Here is a 23,392-nt window from a genome sequence, read left to right on the forward strand (position 1 = left end):
TCTCGCAGGCCAAATAGATGGCAATTGCCATTCAAATGGGTTGCTAATGCCTACATAACATATCTAGGCTTGATGATACCCTTCAACCTGCCACAACTATACAAACTAAACTTGCTTTTGTCAAGATTGAACGAGGACTTCAGAAGCTGGTGGAAATGGAATTTATTGTTTACAAGCATATGTCACTTATATAAAATGGTATGTTTCCCAAGATTATTATACCCTTTGCAAATGCTTCCAGTCTTACTGAAAAAGAAATGACGTCAAAAGGCAAGTCATAAACCATAGTCAAACAATAATAGGTTGTTACAACAATACAAAAAGAGCAGAATATTACTTTTTAAGTTTCAGCAATCAAATCTTTGTGGGGGATTCAATTTGCCTGTCAAATGCGAATATACCGTATTTTTCGCTCTATAAGACGCACCTGCTGATAAGACGCACCTAGATTTTAGAGGAGAAAAAAAAGGAAAAAATATTTTGAGCTAAAAAATGGGCTAAAATATTTATTACAATAACTGAATAAGCTATGAACACAGTAAGACACACACAGTAAGACAGACACAGTAAGACACACACAGACACAGTGAGACACACACAGACACAGTGAGACACACACACACAGTAAGACACACACAGTAAGACCTCCCTCCCTAACCCCCCCTTCTCAGGATCTCCCCTCTAACTCCCTAACCCCCCCTTCTCAGGATCTCCCCTCTAACTCCCTAACCCCCCCCTTCTCAGGATCCCCCCCCCCCGCCCCGGTCACTTACCTTAAACTCCTGTGTTGGAAGCGTGAGGCGTTTGTCTCGGGTGCCGGCGCTTCACTGCTGAGCGCCGGCGTCTGACGTCATATGCCGGCGCCCAGCGTAAAGCGCCGGCACCCGAGACAAACGCTTCCAACACAGGAGTTGAAGCGCTGAGGCAGGCGGCGGTGGCGGTGGCGGTGGCGGCCGCCGCCAGCAAAGGATTCCTGTATATCTGTCAGGCAGGGGGGCCCGAGAGTTGCCGAGCGGTTGTCTTCAGCAACCGCTCGGCACCCCTTGGGCCCCCCTGACTGGCAGAAATCCAGGACTCCTCTGCTGGCGGCCGCCGCCGCCTGCCTCAGTTGCGACCCCGGATTTATCGGCGTATAACACGCAGGTAGGGTTTAAGCTCCGGATTTTAGTTAAAAAAGTGCGTGTTATACGCCGATAAATACGGTATATCGTTGCCTCCCTCCCTCCCTGCGTGCGTGCATCTATCTTCGCTCCATAAGACGCGGCTGATTTTTCATCCTACTTTGGGAGGAAAAAAACTGCGTCTTATGGAGCGAAAAATACGGTAATTTAGCTGCAAATTATCGAGCAACACTGGGAAGGATTCTTTATCTCTTAGGTTCTTTAGGTTTACCTGGCCTAAATTAGACCAAAATTCTCTACTGAAATCCACTTGGCCTTATTCCTATATCTGGCTTGTGCTTCTTGGCCTAATGATCAGTTTCTCAACCCTTCATTGTCTAAGACATGGAAGGCTTGGAAGGTGGTTAGAATATGAGGTCGTTACCATTCTATTTATTATTGTGATTATAATAAAGAAGGCTTTTTACACAGATTTGGGTCCTGACAACCTTGTGAATATACTTGTGATTTTGGTACGTACAGATTTACCGGATGGGCAGAGTTCCCTCCGGAAATGCATGGCTCGGAGGGGAGAGACAGCTTTCAACGAGGTAAACGTTGGATGAAGGTTGGTTGTCAAGTGTATAATGTAGAAAACAAGTCCAATTTATTTAGGCTTATGTCTTAGGTTCGCAATGCCATGTTCCAGTATGGTAGGGCAGACCAGCCTTTCTGAAATCTGAATGCTCAAGGGAGGGGGCTGGTCAATGATTTTCTGGAACAGGGAACTAATTGTAGGCCCATGTTATTGCAGATAATTATAAAAATGCCACTAACTATATTACCACAATAGATTCTTCATTAAATGAGAGAGACTATAGCAACTACCCTTTAAACCCAGAGACCCATAACAAGGGGCTGGTGGTTTAGATATTACAGAAGGTTTATCCAACTACTAAATTAAGATGCCAATATTTATGCCTTAGGTGTTTTTTGAATGGTATTTCCTGTGTATGCGCTGAATTTTTGCTTTCTTTTATGTGTTTGTTGGTTATTATTATTCTAAAAAAACAAAACCTAACGTAAGGAGAGCACGTAAGGAGAAAAAGGTATATATAAAGTAAATCTTTATTAGACAATATGATTTAAATACATATAAAAAAATATATATAATAAGAAAGCATCTCGGCACCAAGACACATATAGGAAGGTACCTATGAACAAGGGCACAGGACTACAGGAACTAGGGTGGAAATACGTATGTGTTTAAAGGCACAAATAAGAAACACAAGGACGACCACAGCAATAAAGTAAAAAGGAACAAATGAAATAACATACAGCAATGGTACATCAGTGCTCAAAAGTAAATAACCAAACCTAGAAACAAGGCTGAAAACAGCAAAAAAGCCTGGTGATAAATGGTGCCAAGTCCAAATGTACCAACCCCAACGTACGTTTTGCTGCAATGACGAATGTGAATTCTAGATTGGAAAGGGAGATCTATATGAAAGAGGAACATTAGTGGAGAGAAGACAATTTCTAGCCCAAATATCTCTTTCAATAAGTTCTCCATCCTTTGCTTAAGGGTCATAAGTTCTTTGTACTCCCAGCAAATATGAAAAGTAGTCCCCTTCAGTCTAAGGCACCTCCAACATGTATCGGGCAATACCTTGAGCATTTTGTGAAGTTCCACTGGTACCAAATCTCAGCGGTGTAAAATTTTAAAATATAATTCCTGAAGACTGATGCAGTGTATTGCTTTTTTGTGGAAGACCATGCAGCATACCAAATCTCTAAGTCAATAGTAGTTCCCAAATCATAATCCAATTTTACTACGGGTTCTTTCTGTATCAAATACATATCATTTTTTAAATAAATTTGGTCTTATGATTTTCTTCTATTAATCTGTCCAAAGGTCTAGGTGGTACAACTTGATTTAGATTTAGGTAATTCTTTAGTCTTAAATAGGTAAACTTTTCTTTATTCGCTAGACCATATTTGCATTGGAGATCCTCAAATCTCATCAGGCGGTCAACATTTCCATCAGTTTTATATTCCCAAATCAAGCCAAGGTTTCAGATTTAAAACTCTAATTGCTAATTATAAAACTCCCAGCAGAGTGAAGGATGAAATGGAATTATCTAAAATAAATTGTCTTCTAATTTTTAAAGATACTTTAAGAATCCCTGTCACAATGAGGTTTACAATTTTCGGATTTTTTTGTTTATTTAGGGTTAACCAATATACCGTATTTGCTCGATTATAAGACGACCCTGATTATAAAACGACCCCCTCAAATCCGAATATTAATTTAGGAAAATACAATGAGTATGTATCAGCATCATAGGAGGCCCAAAAGGGTCAAAACAGCATGACGGAATGCTCGGCAGACCCATGTGTAAGAGAATACATATAAAGAATGAGCCAGCAGGAAGGATACATAATACAGACAGTTCTGACATTAGCAGATTATGAACGACGTCCGTATAGAAGGCGTGGTAGGTAAACAAGACAATCAAAAATATAGCGAACATGTATTAACATAGCCCCATCATAACTCCTGAAGTACTCCCCCAAAGATAGCCCGAGAAGGACGGAACCCTGGAATCGGGTAGGTCCCCCTCAGCGTCTGAAGGCAGAACCAACCAGTGGAATGAAAGGTATTAAAAAAGGGACAATTTTACGGAGTCATCTAGGACCGCAATAAAGGAAGACTATTTTCGGAAAAAGGATTTAGCTTTAACTTCTCTATGCATAGCGGCTTTCAACCAGTCTAGTCGAAAAATACCATGCAATCGGGAAATAACCATGTCGAGAAGAGGCGGGGAGGATTGTATCCATTGGGTCAGTATGATCTTTTTACCAACCGCTGATACAATAAGCAGAATAGATTTTTCTGCAGAAGAAAAGGAACGAGTGTCCGAAGGTGGCAAGATACCAAAAAGAGCCCACTCCACTGTCAAGGGAAAGGGTACACCGAAAACAGTAATAACATATTGATGAACGGACTTTCCAAAAGGTGGTAATATAGGAGCAAGCCCAGAGGTTATGATAAAGATCGGCATCAGTCTCTGCACACTTAAAACAATTTGAGCTATCACCCAACCGGGCCGCTACATAAAGTTTATATAGGTCATATAAGTTTCTTCTTCCAAGCGGGCAGGCCCTGTCTAAGGGACCCCCATGTAATAATAAGGCGAATTTGCCCATAGAGAAAGGACATGGTGAGGGAACTGGCAGGGGTACGTAGGGTCACATTATCAAGAGGATTGTTGTGGTCTTCGGGCGATAACATAGCAAGATTACTCACAACAAAACTGCGAAGCTGTAAATAATGTAGCGGGTGAACATAGACTGAGGAGAATTTCTCACGGAACTCCTGCCAGGTAAGAACACACGAGGTAGTAGGGGAAACAAAATCAGTCACAAGGCAACCCCCAACACATTCCAGTCTTTACCATGCTGGAAACTGGGATTACGTACCATGGTCACATAGGGAGAATGCAAGAATCCCAAACCTAAGCGCTTCCGCACCTGGGACCACACTCTAGACGTGTGATACAACAGCGGATTTAAGCGTAAGTCACGTGGCCACAGGTGGGTAGGCATATGTAGGAGGGAGGGCAAAAGGATATCGGGAGAAAGCTGGGATTCCAACCCAGTGGAGGCGAAACGGTGCCAGTCAACCGCATATCTGTAATTGGCCGCTAAATTATAATCAGGCAGGTGAGGGATATTCAAGCCACCATTGTTAGTGGGTTGTTGTAATTTTATCAGTGCAATCCGAGACCGCTTACTGCCCCACAGAAAACGCTGGAGAGAGCGATGGTGGGCATGTACATCAGCCCGCCGTAGCGTAATCGGGAGCATATGAATAGGGTAGAGGAGTTTAGGGAATGCAGCCATTTTATACAAGTTGCATCGTCTCGTGAAGGAAAGGGCACATTTTGCCCACGATTTAAACAATTCGTCCACTTGTTGGAAAAGAGGATGAAAATTTAGCTTATACAGTTGGGAAAGAGAGGATGGGATCCAAAGACCCAGGTACTTGAGAGCCGAGGTGGGAGTCCAGCGGAAAGGAAAACGATCGCCCCAGCCATTCCTGGCCTGAGGGAAAATTGGGAAAGCTTCTGTTTTGGTTGCATTAATCAAAAACCCCGAAGCCCTATGGAACAACGCAAAAAGGTCCATAAGAGGAGGGACGGACTTCTTGGGATCAGAAAGAAACAAAAGCAGGTCATTGAAAAAAGCAACCACCTTCAATTCAGTGCCACCCACAGGGATGCCCTTCAGTTGGTTAGAGCGAAGAATCAGACGAAGCAGCGGCTCAATGGCTAAATTAAACAGCAACGGGGAGAGGGGGCAGCCCTGACATGTACCCCTTCCCAACGGGAAGCGTGGTGAGTTAAGCTCATTAATGAGGAGTTGGGTGAGAGGAGAGCTATATAGAGACCGAAACAAGTGAGTAAAACGAATGCCAAAATGATGGATTTTGAAAAAGGACGTTAAATAATGCCACGAAATACGATCAAACGCCTTGTCAGCATCACAACTAATGACAATGGCAGATTTGTTTTTGGTCAACTTAGTGGAGACAATGGCCGAGATCAGACTGCGAACATTTTGGGTAGAGTGCCTCCCACGAAGGAAGCCCCTCTGAGATGGTCCGATCAACCTAGCTAAAATGGGTTGAAGGCGAGAAGCCATTATAGCAGTCAGAATTTTAAAATCCTGATTGAGGAGAAAAATCGGGTGATAGGAAAACAACAGCTCGGGGTCGCGATTAGGTTTAGCAATAAGGACTGTCCTAGAAAGAATAAAGTCCCTCGGAGGAGGTTCACCTGCAAGTAGACGGTTATATAATTCCCGGAGATGAGGTAACAGATGGGGTGTTAAAATTTTGTAGTACTCCGTCAGGCCCCGGCGTCAGGCCCCGGCGTCTTATGAGTTGGCAGGGACTTAATAATGGAACTAATTTCTTGTAGAGAAATAGGTGCTTCTAGGTGATCCCTATCCTGTTGGGTGAGCTTAGGGATTTGAGCCCGGCTGAAGGTGTCAATCATTGCATCAAGAGCAACAGGTTCCTCGGTATAAAAGCTGCTAAAATAGTCAACAAACAGTTGGGTAATCCTGGTAGGGGACGAGGTACGTGTTTGATCATGATCCCTCAAATGGGTAATAAATTGTCTCTTATATTTAGAGCGAGTGACCAAATTAGCCAGAAGTTTCCCTGCCCTGCCCGGAAATATCTATTGCGCATACAGGCACAGGAGATCTGCGCCTTCTCAGTGGTCCAAGCATCATATAATGCTTTAGTCTCTTTATAAACCTTTGCAGTTTCAGCAGATTGGGACAGGACATGGTTAGCGTATGCCCGAGACGGATCACGGCCCAGGTGCAGGAGCCGCTCAGCAGTCTACCGCCTACGTCCCGACACATAGCTAATAATATGTCCGCGCAACACAGGTTTAGAGGCCTCCCAAAATAGGTTCACATCGTCTATATGGGCGAGATTATCATCAACATAATTAAGCCACTCCCGTTCCAGAAAGGAGCGGAAGTCGTCGGAGTGAAAGAGATTAGAGTGGAATCTCCAATTGTAGGAGAACGACCGAGGGGTAGCAAGCAGAAGATCTAGCCCTATCGGAGCGTGGTCAGAGATAGCTATAGGGAAAATGTGGACATCTTTGATCCTATATAGCAGAGGCTCCGGGAGAAAGAAATAATATAGTCTAGAAAAGGAGTCGTGGGGATGTGAGTAGAACGTAAAATGCCTGTCCAGGTCTCCAGGTATCTACGAGATGGAAGTGGTCTAACAGGGGTGTTGAAAGGAGTCGCGTGGGGAGAGAATCCGAGCGGGAAGTGTCCAGGCCAGGGTCAGCGGTAAAATTAAAGTCTCCCCCCATAATAATATTAATAGCAGACAGTTCTGACAATACAGCATATACCTGAGCCAGGAAGGAATACTGGCCTGAGTTTGGGGCATAGAGGTTGACCAGAGTAAAGGTGTCATCCCCCAATCGTATTTTCAGGATCGTATACCTGCCCTCAGGGTCATACCTTTCCGCTTCCAGAGAACGGCAACCGAGTTGTGAGAATAATAGAGGTACCCCTGGATTTTTTAGAAAAAAACGTAGAGTAACAACTAGCAATCCAAGGGGCTGTAAGTTTATTAGTTACCGGGTCACACCAATGAGTTTCCTGCAGATAAATTATATCAGGACGAAGTTGGTGAAGACGGGTGAGATTTAACGTTTAACAGGAGAGTTGAGACCCTCCACATTCCAGGAGATGAGTCTAAAAGAGTCGACAGTATGCACCCTATGTTTAGGCAGGAGAATCAGAAGCCATCAGCCTAGACCCTTACGGGGAAGCAGGATTCCAGAAAAGTAAACAGTAAACAATCGTCCCAGGGAGTCCCAGCGAGCCCCCATCGAGACAGACTTATAAATGCTAAAACATAATCGACACACAGTTTGCCCTAAGAATGAACAAGACCTCTCAATTTTTTTTCCCAATTTGACCCACCCCATGATGCGAGAACAAACGCACCAAAAAACCCAAACAAAACAAAAAACCCTAAAACAGTAGTACAGAAAACATAATAGATTCCAAGAAATATATGGAATGCAGCAGGCATTACTTGGAAGTAACCGAGGCAGAAGGAGGAGAACGAGGAGAAGGAGAAGAAGAAAGAGACGAGGACCCGGTGCCCCCTTGTGAGGCTTGTACGTGAGTCGGTAAATCCAGTTCATCAGCCAAGAAGCGCTTAGCATCTTCCGGGGAATCTAAGAGAAAGGATGTACCAGCATGATGTATTCTCAATTTCGCTGGGTACAATAAGGCAAACTTTATCTTTTTGGAATACAACTCCGTGCAGACTAAGGAAAACTGCCTTCTCTTCGCAGCGACTGCCGCAGAGAAGTCTTGAAAAAGCAACAGCCGATGTCCTTGGTAGCAAAGATCCCGTACTTTACGGTATGCCTCAAAGAGCATGTTTTTGTCCTGGAAATTCAGAACCCGAAAGATAATTGCGCGTGGTCGAGCCTGGGAGCTCTTAACGTCAGGTCCGATCCGATGAACCCTTTCCACAAGCACTTTATCATAGGGAGAGGAAAGACCTAATTCTTTCGGCAGCCAATTGCTGACAATGTCCATCAGGGAGGAGGCCTTCTCAGTTTCTGGGAGACCCAGCAGTCTGATATTGTTACGCCTGCTACGATTTTCCAAATCTTCCAGGCAGTCCTGTAATTGAAGGATAGCAGCCGCTTGATCTTGTACAGTAGCCGTCAAAGATGTGCAGTCGTCCTCTAGGTCGGAAACTCGCGACTCCAGTTCGCCAATTCTTTGACTTTGTGAAGTAAGCTCGGCCAACGTACTATCTATTGAAGTTGTCAGTTTGTCGAGTTTTACATCTAAGAGAGGAGAAATCAGATTGACAATATCTTGTGCCGTGAGTGGAGGTGGAGGCGTGCAGTCGTCAGGGGATTCCGCAAGAGTAGCCTGCTTCGGAGAATGAGGAGCAGGAGCAGGTTTGGAGGCTCCATGTGTCTTGTCCCATGCCTTCCCCTGTCTGGTAGAGGATTTAGGTGTGGGATCCATGTAGGGTTCCATGGAGCCCAGAAGGCGCCAGGCACCGCCCGTTGGAAAAGAAGGAGGGAGAAAGAGAAGGGCGAGAAAGGAGGAAAGAAGAAAGAAGAGAGACGTAGAGCGTGAGAAAGAGTAAAGTACCAAGAACAGCTGCCAAGGTTACACAACAACAGCTGTAAATCAAGTGGAAGGAGACATAGCACAACAGCTGCAGAGTAAGTAAGGTACAAGCAATGTGTTTAACAATATATAGTGCAGTGTAGACAGAACAAGGCGAACCCCGCAATTAAGAAATAAACACTGCGTGTTTCCTATGACAGTTCAGGTTAATGAAAAACAACAGAAAGCAAACTGTAATGGTGTATGAAGTCCAAGGGGACGTTTATGTAAGTCCATGAGTAGGAAGGAAACCTTTAGTCCCAAATCCCAGTCCCACCACCCAACCTATCTAGAGTCCAGCCCACACTCTTACATAGCTAGTAGCACTGGATACAGAGAGCAGCAAAAAAAACAAAAAAAACAACAACCACCCAAAACCCAACCCTGCCACCCAACCTAACTAGAACCCACCCTAAACCCTTATCTATCTAATGCCACCAGTGAAAAATAAACACATAAAGGCCTAATAGCCACTTTGAGTCCAGAGCCTACCCCAGCAATCTTGCCAGTTATGAGGAGCAGGTGGAAGAAGAAATCAGGAACAGCCGGGCACAGCGAGGTCAGAGGGAGCAAGTAGTGTTGAGGTGCAGGTGCAGGAGATGAAAAGCAGAGTCACCTCCACGTGATGAAGACGAAGGAGCCGTACCACTGGAAGCACAGGAGCACCGTGTTGCTGGATCACTCCTGTTGGCAGCAGTTGGCAGCAGCAGGTATGCGGAGGAGAAGAAGAGGACCAATAACCGGATCCACCGTCACGGAGCAGGTAAGTGCCTCGAAGACGCAGCCCTATCCGCGACACCTCCGGCAGTGCGACAGCCAGGCCGGAACGAATCAAGTGCGTCGCCGGTAGGGCAAGGCAGGACGAGGATCGAGCCCCAGTAGCACTGGGGATGTAAAGGGGTGATGGAGGAGGCAGGTAGAGGCCTCCGAAAGGGGAAGGCGTGCGAGGTCCTGTGGCTTCGGGCCTAAAGCCCCAGACTAGGCCTTGATTCCCGGGCCGCAACCACGTTGCGCTATAAAATATGTCCCATCAGCCGGAGAAACAATAACGGCAGGCCAATAAAATGTAATAGCCCACCAGTCACCTAGAGGTAATAAGTTAGTGCCGTAGGGCCAAAAAACCTGCAGATGGGGACAGATAATAGCTGAGGTGGCAGAGCGCAGCTAAAAAGCGGCCATCTGTAGGGCCCGCCTCCCGGAAGTCGCCATTCATTTTAAACATCCTCTCTCTGCTCCCTCCAGGTTCTCCCCAGACGGACTTCCCCCAACGCGATCGCATTCAACTCAATTAACCAATCCGCATAGAAATTAAATTCATGTGGTTCATGACTCATCTTTATATATATAAATGAGACGCATCCACTTGTAGGTATCGGGGGAGGAGAAAACAAGCAAACAACTCCACTTCGTCGATGTCGGTATAGATACAAATACAAAACCATAACTCATGTTCATAAATATTCCCCCCAGTTCCCTGTCTGAAATGGAGCAAAAAAAAAAAAAGAGGCCGCACCTAAGGGGAAGAAAAAAGAGTATAACTTAACATTACATCAACTTCAGTTCAATAATAAATATCTACAGTTATTGGTGGTTAGGTAACATTAAGCGATAACATCTCAAAATGAATAAATAAATAATGTGTCAAAATGTAAATAACGTGTGATATTATCTAATTAACCCCTTAACGTCCGTTGACGAGTCAGGCACATCACGCAAAAACGGTCACTCAACGGCCAATGACGTGCCCGACACGTCATTTCATTAAACAAGCTTAGAAAGTGATCTAAAATCACTTTCTTTGCTTAAACGGTGTTACTGTAATGCCTCGATGGATACCTTCACCTGTGAGGATATGGAATCCCCACCATGGGGTTAAGTAAAAGTTAATTTTGTCTGCCCTGCACTATCGTGCGGCGGACAGCAGATGGCACATGAGGCCAGGATCGCGCCACATGGCAATTGCCTTGTGGCAGCTGCCGCAGGTGGCCGTGATGACCAAACGATCCGCCGCGTGGTTGGCGGCACGGGAGGCACTGTAGGAGGACGCGGACAAAGTCCGCCCCGCAAGGGAGCGCGGCGTCCAGCCGAAGATCCCGGTAAGGGGTATGATGAAGGGCTGGGGGCCTGACAATATGGTTTGATAGGGTAAATTGCATTAGACGGCTTCAAAGATACCCAAAACGGCACATGGGGCAGAATGACCAGCTTTGGAAAAAAAATTGTTTTAAAATAGCAAAACGCTACTTGTACTTATTGCTCAATAAGTTGCAGAAAAAAGCAAAAAACCATAAAAACATTGGATATTTCTAAACTCAGGACAAATAGTAGAATCTATTTACCAAGTTTTTTCATTAGTTTTTTTGGATGAGTAAATGATTTTTCGGTTAAAAGTCCAAAAATTTGTTTTTTTTTACATTTTTCATCATATTTTATATTATATAACTTGTGTGGGTACACTAAATCTCTAATTGGGAGAGAAAAAAAGAAAACTAAAATGGGAAAAAGGAGAAGGTGAATCTTATGATTACCAAAAATAAAGTGAAGTCTCTATAGTTGTTGTGAAGTAAAGTAAAACATGTGGTATCATCTCTGATTGGAGAAAAAAATTAAATAAATAAAAATAAATAAATATAATTCGAATTAAACGTATTGAATTGACCCCTATTTTCCCAATCTAGTGTGTCAAAATGTAAAGAATGTTAACTAATTAAACTAAAAAATATATATATGTTTTCCAAGAGGCTATCGCCAGTTCCAAATCGGCTGGGTCAAAAAAGGTTGGTTGGGTCAAAAAAGGTATGGTTTTCTCCCTTAAAGGTCATTTTTAAATTTGTCGGATATCCCCATTTAAATTGAATGTTCATTTCTCTTAATTGGGTTAAACAGTTGTTGAATCTTCTTCTGCTTTGTCTTGTGGTCATTGAAATAGCTAAGAAAATTTGAAGATTCCAGTATCTTCCGTCTCGTGGTGGGTTTTTCTTATATTCTCTGACAAATAAGTATTTTATGTAACAGTTATTAAAACGGATCAGCAGATCTATTGGGGTAAAGAAAAAATGTCAGTGCGCTAAGCTAGTCCTATTGGGGTGTCCACAAATCTTGGGTCTTTTGTTTTAAACATTCTGTGGATCCTGTCAAGTGGAAAACTTTTCAAATATTCCAGTTTTGATATTATTTTATTAACGCAGGCCAATGTTCCTCTTTTACACAGTACATGTTGCTACCTATGTTTATGTCTATGGGAGCATATACACCAATCAGCCATAACATTATGACCACCTGCCTAATATTGTGTAGGTGCCCCTTTTGCCATCAAAACAGCCCTGACCTTTCGAGGCATGGACTCCACTAGACCTCTGTAGGTGTGCTGTAGTATCTGAAACCAAGACATTATCAGCAGCTCCTTTAAGTCCTATAAGTTGCAAGGTGGGGCCTCCATGGATGCATCCTGGTGTGTTCTCCAGGTAATGCGCACCCGGCCGTCCACGTGATGTAACAGAAAACGTGATTCATCAGACCAGGGCACCTTCTTCAATTGCTCCGTGGTCCAGTTCTAAGGCTCATGTGCCCATTTTAGGCTATTTCAGCAATGGACAGGGTTCTGCAGTTATGCACTGTGTATTCTGACACCTTTCTATTAGAACCTCCATTCACTTTTTCAGCAATTTGAGCTACAGCAGCTCGTCTGTTAGATTTGAACACATGGACCAGCCTTCGCCCCCCCCCCCCTCACGTGCATCAATGAGTCTTAGCCAGTTCACCGTTTATCCTCCCTTGGACCACTTACTGACCACTGCAAACTGGGAACACCCCACAAGAGTTTTGGAGATGCTCTGACCCAGTCGTCTAGCCCTCACAATGTGGTACTTGTCAAAGTCACTCCGATCCTTACGCTTGCCCATTTTATCTTCTTCTAACACATCAACTTTGAAGATGAAATGTTCACTTGCTGCCTACTATATCACACCCACTGACAGGTGCCATGCTAACAAGATTATCAGTGTTATTCACTTTACCTGTCAGTGGTCGTTATGTTATGGCTGATTGTGTATGTTTCAGGACATGCCTTATCCTATACTTAATCCAAGGTCATGTTTATTGTTACAAGACCTGTTATTCCAAATGTTTACTGGATTTTCCTATCTACTTCTGCCAACGTTCCAATGTATGAAGTGTCTTGTTATACCTTATTTCTCTTAGAATAAAATAAGTAAAAGTAAAAAAAATCGAAATAGGGGGTGTTTTCTTAGGTTTAGGCTGATATGAGGTCCTATATGACAAGGTACACAAGAAACTAAGGGTTACAGTGAACCACAATTGTAGCTATGTATCACCTGCAGATTGTTCTCAGTCAAGGCAATTTAAGTATTAATCTTTTTCCCAAAATTAGATAATGTGGTGTGTTTTTTTTGGGACAGTGGTTATTTGGCTCATAAGGACATTTTTAAATAGGATGTAAGAAGTCCTGTTGTGTGTTCTCTGTTCATTAAAATGGGGTTTTAAGGAATTAAAGATATTAAATGTAATACTGACATTATGTAATGATCTACGAATGAGACTGAAATATAACTGATAAATTAGCAAACTTTAAATTGTAAAATTGGGTATGTACAATTAATTGTCCACTTTTTCTCATTACCCTTCACAGAGACCTTTGTTTAATATGACCTCTTTGATCTTGAATTTGTTTTGTCATCTAGATATGTAGTGTCTATATAGAAAATTATTGTTGAATTGTCCTTAACGGTGAGTTAGAAATATAGAAACACAGAAACATAGAAAGTGACGGCAGATAAGAACCATTCGGTCCATCCAGTCTGCCCAACCTCTGAATACTTTCCTTAGTCCCTGCCTTATCTTATATCTAGCTTAGCCTTATGCCTATCCCATGCTTGCTTAAACTCCTCCACTGTATTAACATATACCACTTCTGCTGGAAGGCTATTCCATGCATCCACTTTCAGTAAAGTAATATTTCCTGATGTTACTTTTAAACCTTTGCCCTTCTAGCTTAAGACTATGTCCTCTTGTTGTGGTAGTATTTCATCTTTGAAATAAACTTTCTTCCTTTATCGTGTTGAATCCCTTTAAGTATTAAAATGTTTCTATCATATCCCCCCTGTCATGTCATTCTTCCAGGCTATATATGTTAAGATCCTTTAACCTGTCCTGGTAAGGTTTATCTTATAACCCATGAACCATTTTAGTAGCCCTTTTCTTGAACTTTCTCTAACATATCTATATCCTTCTGGAGATACGGTCTCCAGTACTGTACAGAATACTCCAAGTGAGGTCTCACCAGTGATCTGTACAAGCACTTCCCTCTTTCTACTGCTAATACCTCTCGCTATACAACCAAGAATTCTGCTAACTTTGTCTACCTACCTTTAAGTCCTCTGAAGCAATTACTCCAAAATCCCTTTCCTCGCATGGTGAGGTTAGGACAGTATCAAATATTCTATACTCTCTCCCCTTGAGTTTTTATGCCCTAGGGCATTGAAGATAATGGGTCCAAGTACAGATCCCTGAGACACCCCAATGGTAACAAAACCTTGCTCCGGATATACTCCATTGACTACAACCCTATTTTGATAAATTTTCTATGTGGGACAGTGTCAGAAGCCTTACTGAAATCCAGATACGCAATGTCTACTGCACCACCTTGATCAGTTGTTTTAGTCACCCAATCAAAAGATTTTTTGGCATGATCTTCCTGGATTAAACCCATGTTGTTTTTGATCTTGAAACCCATGTGAATTTAGATGTTCAACAATCCTATCCTTTAACATAGTTTCCGTTCATTTCCTCACTACATGTGTAAGACTTACTGGCCTGTAGTTGCCCGACTCCTCCCTACACAAATTTCCAATCCTCTATGACGACTCCCGTTACCAATGATTCATTAAATAAATCAGGTTTTGCTAGTACACCACCAAGCTCTTTTAATAACATGGGGTGTATCCCATCATACCCCATCGACTTATTTGTCTTTACCTTACACAACTGAAGTAGAACCTCTGCCTCGATAAACTCACATGTATCAAATGACTTATTAGTCTTTATTCCTAGCTGAAGTCTCTTTCCTTCATTTTCATCTGTAAAAACTGAACAGAAATATTCATTGAGGCAGTCAGCTAGAGCTTTATCCTCTTCTACATACTTTCCTTCTTTTGTTTTTAATTTAATTATTGTTTTACTTTCCTTTTCTCGTTTATATATCTAAAAAACATTTTATCTTTCTCACTTTTTTTTGCATTTACTAAAGGCTAACCTCTGTTTTTTACGATTTTGGCCACTTCTGCAGAGTTTCACAGTGGTTTCTTTAATTTTTTTCTGATCAGCCTAATACAATTTTCTGTTACCTTCAATAATTCAACTTTTAAATAATCCCATTTCTCCTGTACTCCATTTAAATTGCCTACCTCGAGGACAAGCGATCGCGCCACGAGGCATCTGACACCCGGGACCAGTTCCCCGCGACGACAACTCCCGCCGCAAGGTAGGTAACGGACCCCGGTCCTGACACACCCCCCTCCTTACAGACGACCTCCGGGCGTCTCTAGGACCAGGACGCCCTGGATGTGATTGGTGGAACCTCTTGAGTTTCGCAGGGGCGTGTATGTTGCAGTGAGGTTCCCATGTACATTCATCGCGACCATAACCTTTCCACAAGACAAGGTATTCCAAACACCCTCTACAAATGCGGGAATGCAGGATCTTTTCAACCTCAAACTCCTCTGATCCATCCATACCAACAGGTGGGGGTGGTTGACTTTTTCTTGGAGTGGACTCCGGAACCCATGGTTTAATCAAAGAAACGTGAAAAGTGAGATGTATGCGCCATGATTGAGGAAGTTGTAGACGAACTGCAGCAGGACCTACAAGGGCACTGATGAGAAAGGGCCCATGAAACCGTGGACTCAATTTCTTTGAAGGACCTGTAGTCTTGATGTGCGCTGAGGAGAGCCACACCTTATCCCCTACTTGATAGGAAGGAGGTTTACTTCTGTGTTTGCCGTAATACTTCGTATGGTCTTGTTGTGCTTTGCGGACTGAGGTCTTTAATATAGGAAGAATCTGTTGCAGTAACTGAAGACGGTCACCAACTGGTGGGGTATTACGGGCTGGGGGTAAATCGATGAGAAAAGACGGATTGTAACCATAGTTGGCCCAAAAAGGTGACATGCCGATAGATCTCTGGGTGTGATTGTTATAAGCGAACTCCGCCATGGGTAACAGCTGTAACCAGTCATCCTGCTGATGCGCCACATAACACCGAAGGTATTGCTCCAGTATCTGGTTGATTCTTTCTGTTTGGCCATTGGTGTTGGGATGGTAAGCAGAGGACAGGCGTCTCTTGATTTGTAATCCTCTACAGAAGGCGGACCAGAATTTGGAGGTAAATTGGACCCCTCTATCGGATAGGATCGAACGAGGGATACCATGCAGGCGAAATATGAAGTTGATAAACAGATTGGCCGTTTCCGCGGAGGTAGGCAATTTGGTGGTAGGTACGAAATGGGCCATCTTGGTCAACCTATCCACCACGACCATGATGGTGTTGTGTCTTTGGGATGAAGGTAAGTCCACTATAAAATCTACGGTTATATCCTGCCAGGGTCGCTCTGGAACGTGGAGAGGCTGCAAGAGACCGGCGGGTAGAGAGTTACTTCCCATGGAACAGGCACAAGTAGAACAGGAACGGATGTATTGTTGTATGTCTCTTCTCATGGTAGGCCACCAAAACGATCGTGTAGGTAGTTCTAATGTTTGTCTTTGGCCGCCATGTCCTGCCAGGGGATGATCATGAATGTAATGATGGACGGTGTTTCGCGTCAAAGGAGGGACGTAGATTTGTTGCCCTCGGTAAAACAGTCCATTTGCGGGTTGTAAGGAGGAAGTCTCCGGGGTGTTGCCCAGAACTCGACTGTGTTCTCTAAGTTCTTCTACCACCGAAGAGTGAAGCGCCAGAAAGTGAGCTGGTGGTAGTATGGTATCTGTGGTGGGGAGTTTGGCGTCTGATTCGTACAAACGAGATAGGGCATCAGCCTTAGTGTTCTTCGTACCTGGACGATATGTGATATGCAATTGAAATCTCGTGAAGAAAAGGGCCCATCGAGCCTGTCGAGTGCATAGTCTCTTGGCTTTCCTGATGTATTCAAGGTTGCGGTGATCCGTGAACACCGTGATTGGATGGATGGCCCCCTCAAGGAGATGTCGCCACTCTTCAAGAGCCATCTTAATAGCCAGGAGTTCTCGGTCCCCAACACTATAATTGGTCCCTGCAGGAGTCAGTCGTTTAGAGAAGAATGAGATAGGATGTAAAGAGTCTTTCTCACCATCACGCTGCGACAGGATGGCACCCACTGCACCTTCGGACGCATCTACTTCCAAATAGTAATCCTTCTGAGGGTCCGGGACCATCAGGATGGGGGCCGTCTTAAAGTGTTGTTTCAAGGTCTCAAAGGCTTTTTGGGCTTGGGGGTTCCATGAAAACTGAGTCTTTTTCTTGGTTAAGGCGGTGATTGGTTGTACTATACGGGAGAAACTGTTGATGAATCTGCGGTAGAAGTTAGCAAAGCCTATGAACCTTTGTACTGCTTTCACGGAGGTAGGTACTGGCCATTGATGGATGGTGGTGATTTTCCTAGGATCCATCCCGATCTTTCCGGGAGTGAGTACATACCCCAAGAACTCCACTCTATCAGTCTCAAAAATGCACTTAGACAGTTTAGCATATAGGTGGTGTTGCTGGAGACGTTGTAAAACCGCCCTGACGTGTTCTCGGTGCTCTGTGAGAGTGGGAGAATAAATCAAAATGTCGTCTAAGTATACTATGACAAAGGTATCCAACATGTCCCGGAAAACATCGTTCAAAAAATGCTGAAAGGTGGCAGGGGAATTGCATAAGCCGAATGGCATGACTCGATACTCATAATGGCCATATCGGGTGCGGAAAGCCGTCTTCCACTCATCCCCCTTGCGGATACGGACCAAATTATATGCTCCTAGAAGGTCGATCTTGGAGTCGATCCATCAGCTCCGGGACTAAGGGCAGAGGGTATTTGTTTTTGATAGTTATGTGGTTGAGTTCTCGATAATCCACACAGGGACATAAGCCTCCATCTTTCTTTTCAATAAAAAATATTCCAGCTCCGGCTGGCGAGGTGGAAGGTCGAATGAAGCCTTTGTGCAGGTTTTCCTCCATGTATTCTTTGAGAGTCTTTAGTTCAGGTTCTGAGAGTGGGAATATCTTTCCAAACGGTATGGCTGCTCCTGGAAGAAGGTCGATCGGGCAGTCGTAAGGTCGATGGGGTGGAAGTCGTTCTGCCTCTTTGGGATCGAATACTTGACTGAACTCTTGGTACGGACTGGGTATCCTAGGTGCTTCTGTCCCTTCTTCTCCTTGAACTGTTGCCATAAGAGAAGACGAGAGACAATGTTGCTGACAAAACACTGACGAAAAGGTAACTTCTCCAGATGACCAACGAATGATGGGGGTCATGTTGACGAAGGCACGGTAGACCCAAGATCAGGGGAAACAGAGGAGACTGAACGAGGTTGAAGCTGATAGTTTCGATATGTCCGGGACCACTGTATAATTTGATAGGAACAGTCTCTAGGGTAACAGGACCTGATGTAATGGATCTTCCATCTACTAGCTGGATGGTTAGTGGACTGGATCTTGGACGGGTAGGGATCTTGAATGTCTGGGCCAATGTGATATCCATAAAGCTTTCGCTGGCTCCCGAGTCAATGATGGCGGTGGTTGAGGTTTCTTTATTTTCCCACTGTAACGAGACCGAAATGGATAAATGACGCGAGGTACCACTCAGTAAGACAGGAGTAAGCAGGGGAGTGGTCTTACCTCTGGCTGCTAACGTGGTACAGTCACGAACGATGTGTCCTGGTTCTCCACAGTACATACATAGATTGTCTCTCCTTCTTTGAGCCTTTTCAGATTCAGATAAGGGTCCCCTCGTTAGCCCGATCTGCATGGGTTCTTCCCCTGATGCGGTTGGTGAAGGAGACCCCACTGTGGTCGTCTGTGGGCGAGTAGGGGTACGAGTGGTCCATCCTGGTACAGGTGTATGTTCCACTCTCCTTTCACGGAGTCTTCTGTCCATTTGTGTTACCGTATGTATCATGGCTTCCAAGGTATTAGGGGTCTCTACTCGGGCTAGTTCATCCTTGAGGGCCTCGGCTAGGCCTAACCAAAACTGGTAAAGTAGGGCAGGTTCATTCCAATTTATTTTGACGGATAAGCGACGGAATTCGGTGATATAATCCTCGACAGGCCTGCGACCTTGACGTAGGTTGTGGATCGCCGCTTCGGCAGTAGCTCTGGTATGGGGATCCTCGTATAAAACGTCCATGGCTTGGCGAAATTGGACCCAAGTGTCCAATGCAGGGTGTTGAGTCTGTAGGAGATGTTGGGCCCATGTTAGGGGGCCTCCTGACATCAGGGAAATAGCGGTTCTCACTCTAACAAAGTCAGTCGCATAAGTTCGGGGTTTGAGTACAAATAACATTTCACATGATGCAGTGAATGCTCGGTATTTACTGCGATCTCCATTGAATCTTTCGGGTAGCGGTACCTGCGGCTCTGGAGCTGCTGCAGCACCTCCTCCTGGTTGCTCCATGGGTGGAACGGGGAGTGGACCCGCTGGAATAGGAAGGGGCCCCCCTGTAAGGCTTGTACTTGGTTTTGTAAGTTCAATTGGTGGTCTTGTACCCCTTGTAAGGTTTGGGCAATAACGGCGATTTGCTGTGTCAAAGCTTGGATAGCTTCCATCATTCCTGCAGGCTCCATATGGCTTGCTAGTTTTGTCAGAACCAGAGACGGAGCGTAGCGCAGGATCAGGTGACAAAAAGGCTTTAATGAATAAGGCAATTTAAACACACAGTCCAAACAAATGGAACAACAGTACCGTAGTCCAGCAAACAATTCCAAGGTCAAAAGGTAGGCCGCGCAGTCTCATAAACGTGGTCACAGTTCCAAATAAAGGGGCAAAGGCAGGTAGAGGAATCCAAGAAAGGGTAGCCAAAGGTCAATTACCAGAAAGTCAAGCAGGGAACACGAAATCTTCAAGTAGTAGGTCAAAGGGTATCCACAAGGAACACAGCTCAACTAGCAAGCAAATAGTGTAGGATTTGCAGGGTCTTTATAGTGTCTCTGATTGGAGATCCCTCCCTTGCATACCTGGTCTCCTCCCCTGCACACCTGATCCCCTTCTGGGCACACCTGGCCATCTCTCCTGGGCATGGTAATTGGTATGGGAGCGGTAGGCAGGCTCCTCCCCCTCCCCTCCTGATTGGCCTCTTCTGTCTGTCCATCTCCGGCCTCCGGGGCGTAACCACGCCCCCCCGCCACAAGGAAAGCGCGCGCTTTTGCCAAGCGCGGTACGCGGCTAAATCGAGGCTGGGGATACGGCCTACCTCGCGGACGAGCGATCGCGCCGCGAGGCATCTGACACCCGGGACCAGTTCCCCGCGACGACGACTCCCGCTACGAGGTAGGTAACGGACCCCGGTCCTGACACATATGTTCTAGGTTTTTACACCATATAGCAAATCCATAAGATTTTCAGACAAACAATTTTAATCACAGAATACAGAAATGCTGTTCTTTAACCGAGAAAGTGGTTGGTTGATAGTAATATTCAACATAAATGATATCTTTACATCTCTTATAAAAGCTTTCTAGCAATTGTCTAATTCTCGGAAATCTTTTGAGCATCCATTTGCTATTGATAAATCCAGTGCCCAACCAAACTAAAGAGTAGAAAAACACTTTACAGGAAATATTTTTTTTTTCCAAAGAGGCTAACATTTTCTAAAATTCTCAGAAATACTACCTGTAAATGTTATAATTATTTTCATTTTTAAGTAGTGTCAATAATTTACACGATACTTAAAACACTATCTAGAGTATGACAAATACAGTTTGTCAAAGGCAAATCAATACATAATTTGATACACTAGAGCGGGATAAATAAGTATTTTGCAGAATACCATGATTTTTTCCAAAGACAAAAAATGTTTTACAAATATTCATGTTAAATTCTAGGTCTCAAAGTACTGATCTGATGGGTAACCCTTTCCTCAGTTTTTTTTACATATTTTAGGCCAGGAGCAGGTCAATAGACTTCTAAAATGGATTATTGTTCTATAAATTCCTTATATACATTCTTGTTAATCAACAAGTTTGTACCGTTTTTAATATTGACAGTATACATTCTGCCTTGATATAGATGATTATGATGATTAAGATCTGTGCTGCAGCATTCCTTGTATGTGATATATATGTTATGTCTCGACAATAGTTGGTTCCCTTGTGCAGAGGAAATTTTCCTCGTATTCTGGACCTAGACCATTGTCAATAGGACTAGTCTGACGGCAACAGTAATCCGAAATCTGAGACTTTTTTGAGCCAGGATACATTGTGGAGGAAAGTTATTTAAGTGCTTTTTGCAAGGTCTGGCTCTCCACTGTGAAAAGCAAGCTCCTCCTTACATTGGACCTTTTACTATCCAAGCTTTAGTTGGTTCTGCAGCCATTTGACTGGCACTTCCATCAAAGCATAAATTGCACCCAGTTTTCCATGTTTTTCAGCTAAAACCATGGACTGACTGGCTTTCTTTCTGCCAACCTCCCACTGTAGACCCTGTCTTCATAGAAGGGTCTAAAGAATTTGAGGTCAACGCAATATTGGATTCTCGTGTTTGGAGAGGTTGTTTGGAATACCTCATTGACTAGGAGTATGATCTGGAGAATCGGTCCTGGCAACCTGCCTCACAGGTTCGTCCCCCAGTAACTAAGGGCAGAAGCCACTCTTCCTGACCTAAGCAGATGGGTGTCTGGAGGTCATGCATTAAAGGGGCACTACCATGAAGATCAGGGTTCCCTTGGCAATCAGCAGTGGGCTGATAGCATCCATTTTCCTACCTACCTCTTCTAAAGTATGTGGCAAGTAATAAGAACTATGCATTTTTGCACACCTTTTGTGCCCCAATATTCCCCAATTACACGAATACCCCACATTCAGGATGCAGAATAACCTGTCAGCTTTTAGTAAGTATTGAACCATTTTTTTTAGCCTGGAGCTGGTGGCAAGTGTGGTCATCACTGCAAAATAAAGAAACATCCAGAATGATGCATAAGAGAGGAAGATTCATCACACAACCTTTACAGGTTGAGAAGGCCTAGTTTCACATGGAGTAGGGATAGTACCCTGTGGGCAGGTAAGGGGTTGGGGGTATGGAGTAGGAAGAGTAATAAATGTGGAGAATAAGAATGGAGATTTTTTTCCTAACTCTGCAGCTACTAAAGGTGCATGGAAAACGTTTGTGCTCAACATGATGAACTGTTTTTCTACTTTTTGTTTTATTGGATATGTATATTGCATTGCAATTCTTCCAGATTCCCCAAAACAAACATTTCCTGAATAGGTAATTTATTGGATCTGCAAAATCACAATTTGACTGGGCAAATGCAAGGTGCAATCTAGGGTTAGGGTCTCAGAAATGGAACTTCTCAGTTGGGACCTTTGGTGGAAATGTGTGAATTGGTTTTTTTAACCCCCCCCCCTGCTCTGAAACTTAGTAAAAATATCCCCACCTCAAGCATGCTATTATACATTGCTCTAGGACACCAAGAGTACCATGGAATTCAGTACAATCTCTTCATGTCATGGTACATGATACAGAGCAAAGCATCTCTATCAGTGGTAGGTGACAATACAAGGGGATCCTTTTATAACTGCTTTCACATTGTGCTTGTTGAATAATGAGATTGAGAAATGTCATAGACCCTGGTGAGTTTTCTTCCAATTATGAACTCAGAACTCATTAGCTTAGACCCCTGTGGGTTTTATTTACTAAAATGGAGAGTCAGTAGGAGAGTTTACCGGAGAGTTGTGGTTTACTTCCCTATACATTATAAAGAAGGAACACCTGTGAGCTTCTGCTGCAGTAGGCGTTTGAATTACCCTGGATAACGTATAGTCAGTGCAGTGAGTTTTCTCCAAAGTTACCCCATCCATTTAAATCATACACTATACACCACCAGCTCAGCCCTTCTTGCTGGATCCCTTTAGTGAATAGATCCTTGTGTGGTTAACTGGCTATGAGAAATTTTTTAAAGCTTTCCATACTAAACGCCACATATTTGCAAACCTTAAAAGGGTCAGAAATGCATTAATGTTTTCTACCTTATTTCACTAAATCAAATGCTGTTCCACTTCCCAACGCAATGTATTCACTTTCCCGATTGCTTACGTTTGCCACCTGGTCTATTGTATATGTACTTCCAATGCCTTATTTTCTAGCATAAGGGTTCAAACTGTAAACTTGCCAGCATTAGTAGAACTAACACAAAACTTTGCATCAGGCCAAAAGAAAGTTGTACACTCTCTTACTCTTTTGGGGAGGCTTTCCACAAAATTCTGCAGTGTTTCTGTGGGAATTATTTGCCCATTCATCCAGTAGATCATTTGTGAAGTCAGGCACTGATGTTGGAGAAGGCCTGGCTCACAATCTCTG

This window comes from Sceloporus occidentalis, unplaced genomic scaffold, assembly GCF_023333645.1.
Source record: "Sceloporus occidentalis isolate IW3139 unplaced genomic scaffold, rSceOcc1.0.p SCAF_42, whole genome shotgun sequence".
Classification (NCBI taxonomy): domain Eukaryota; kingdom Metazoa; phylum Chordata; class Lepidosauria; order Squamata; family Phrynosomatidae; genus Sceloporus; species Sceloporus occidentalis.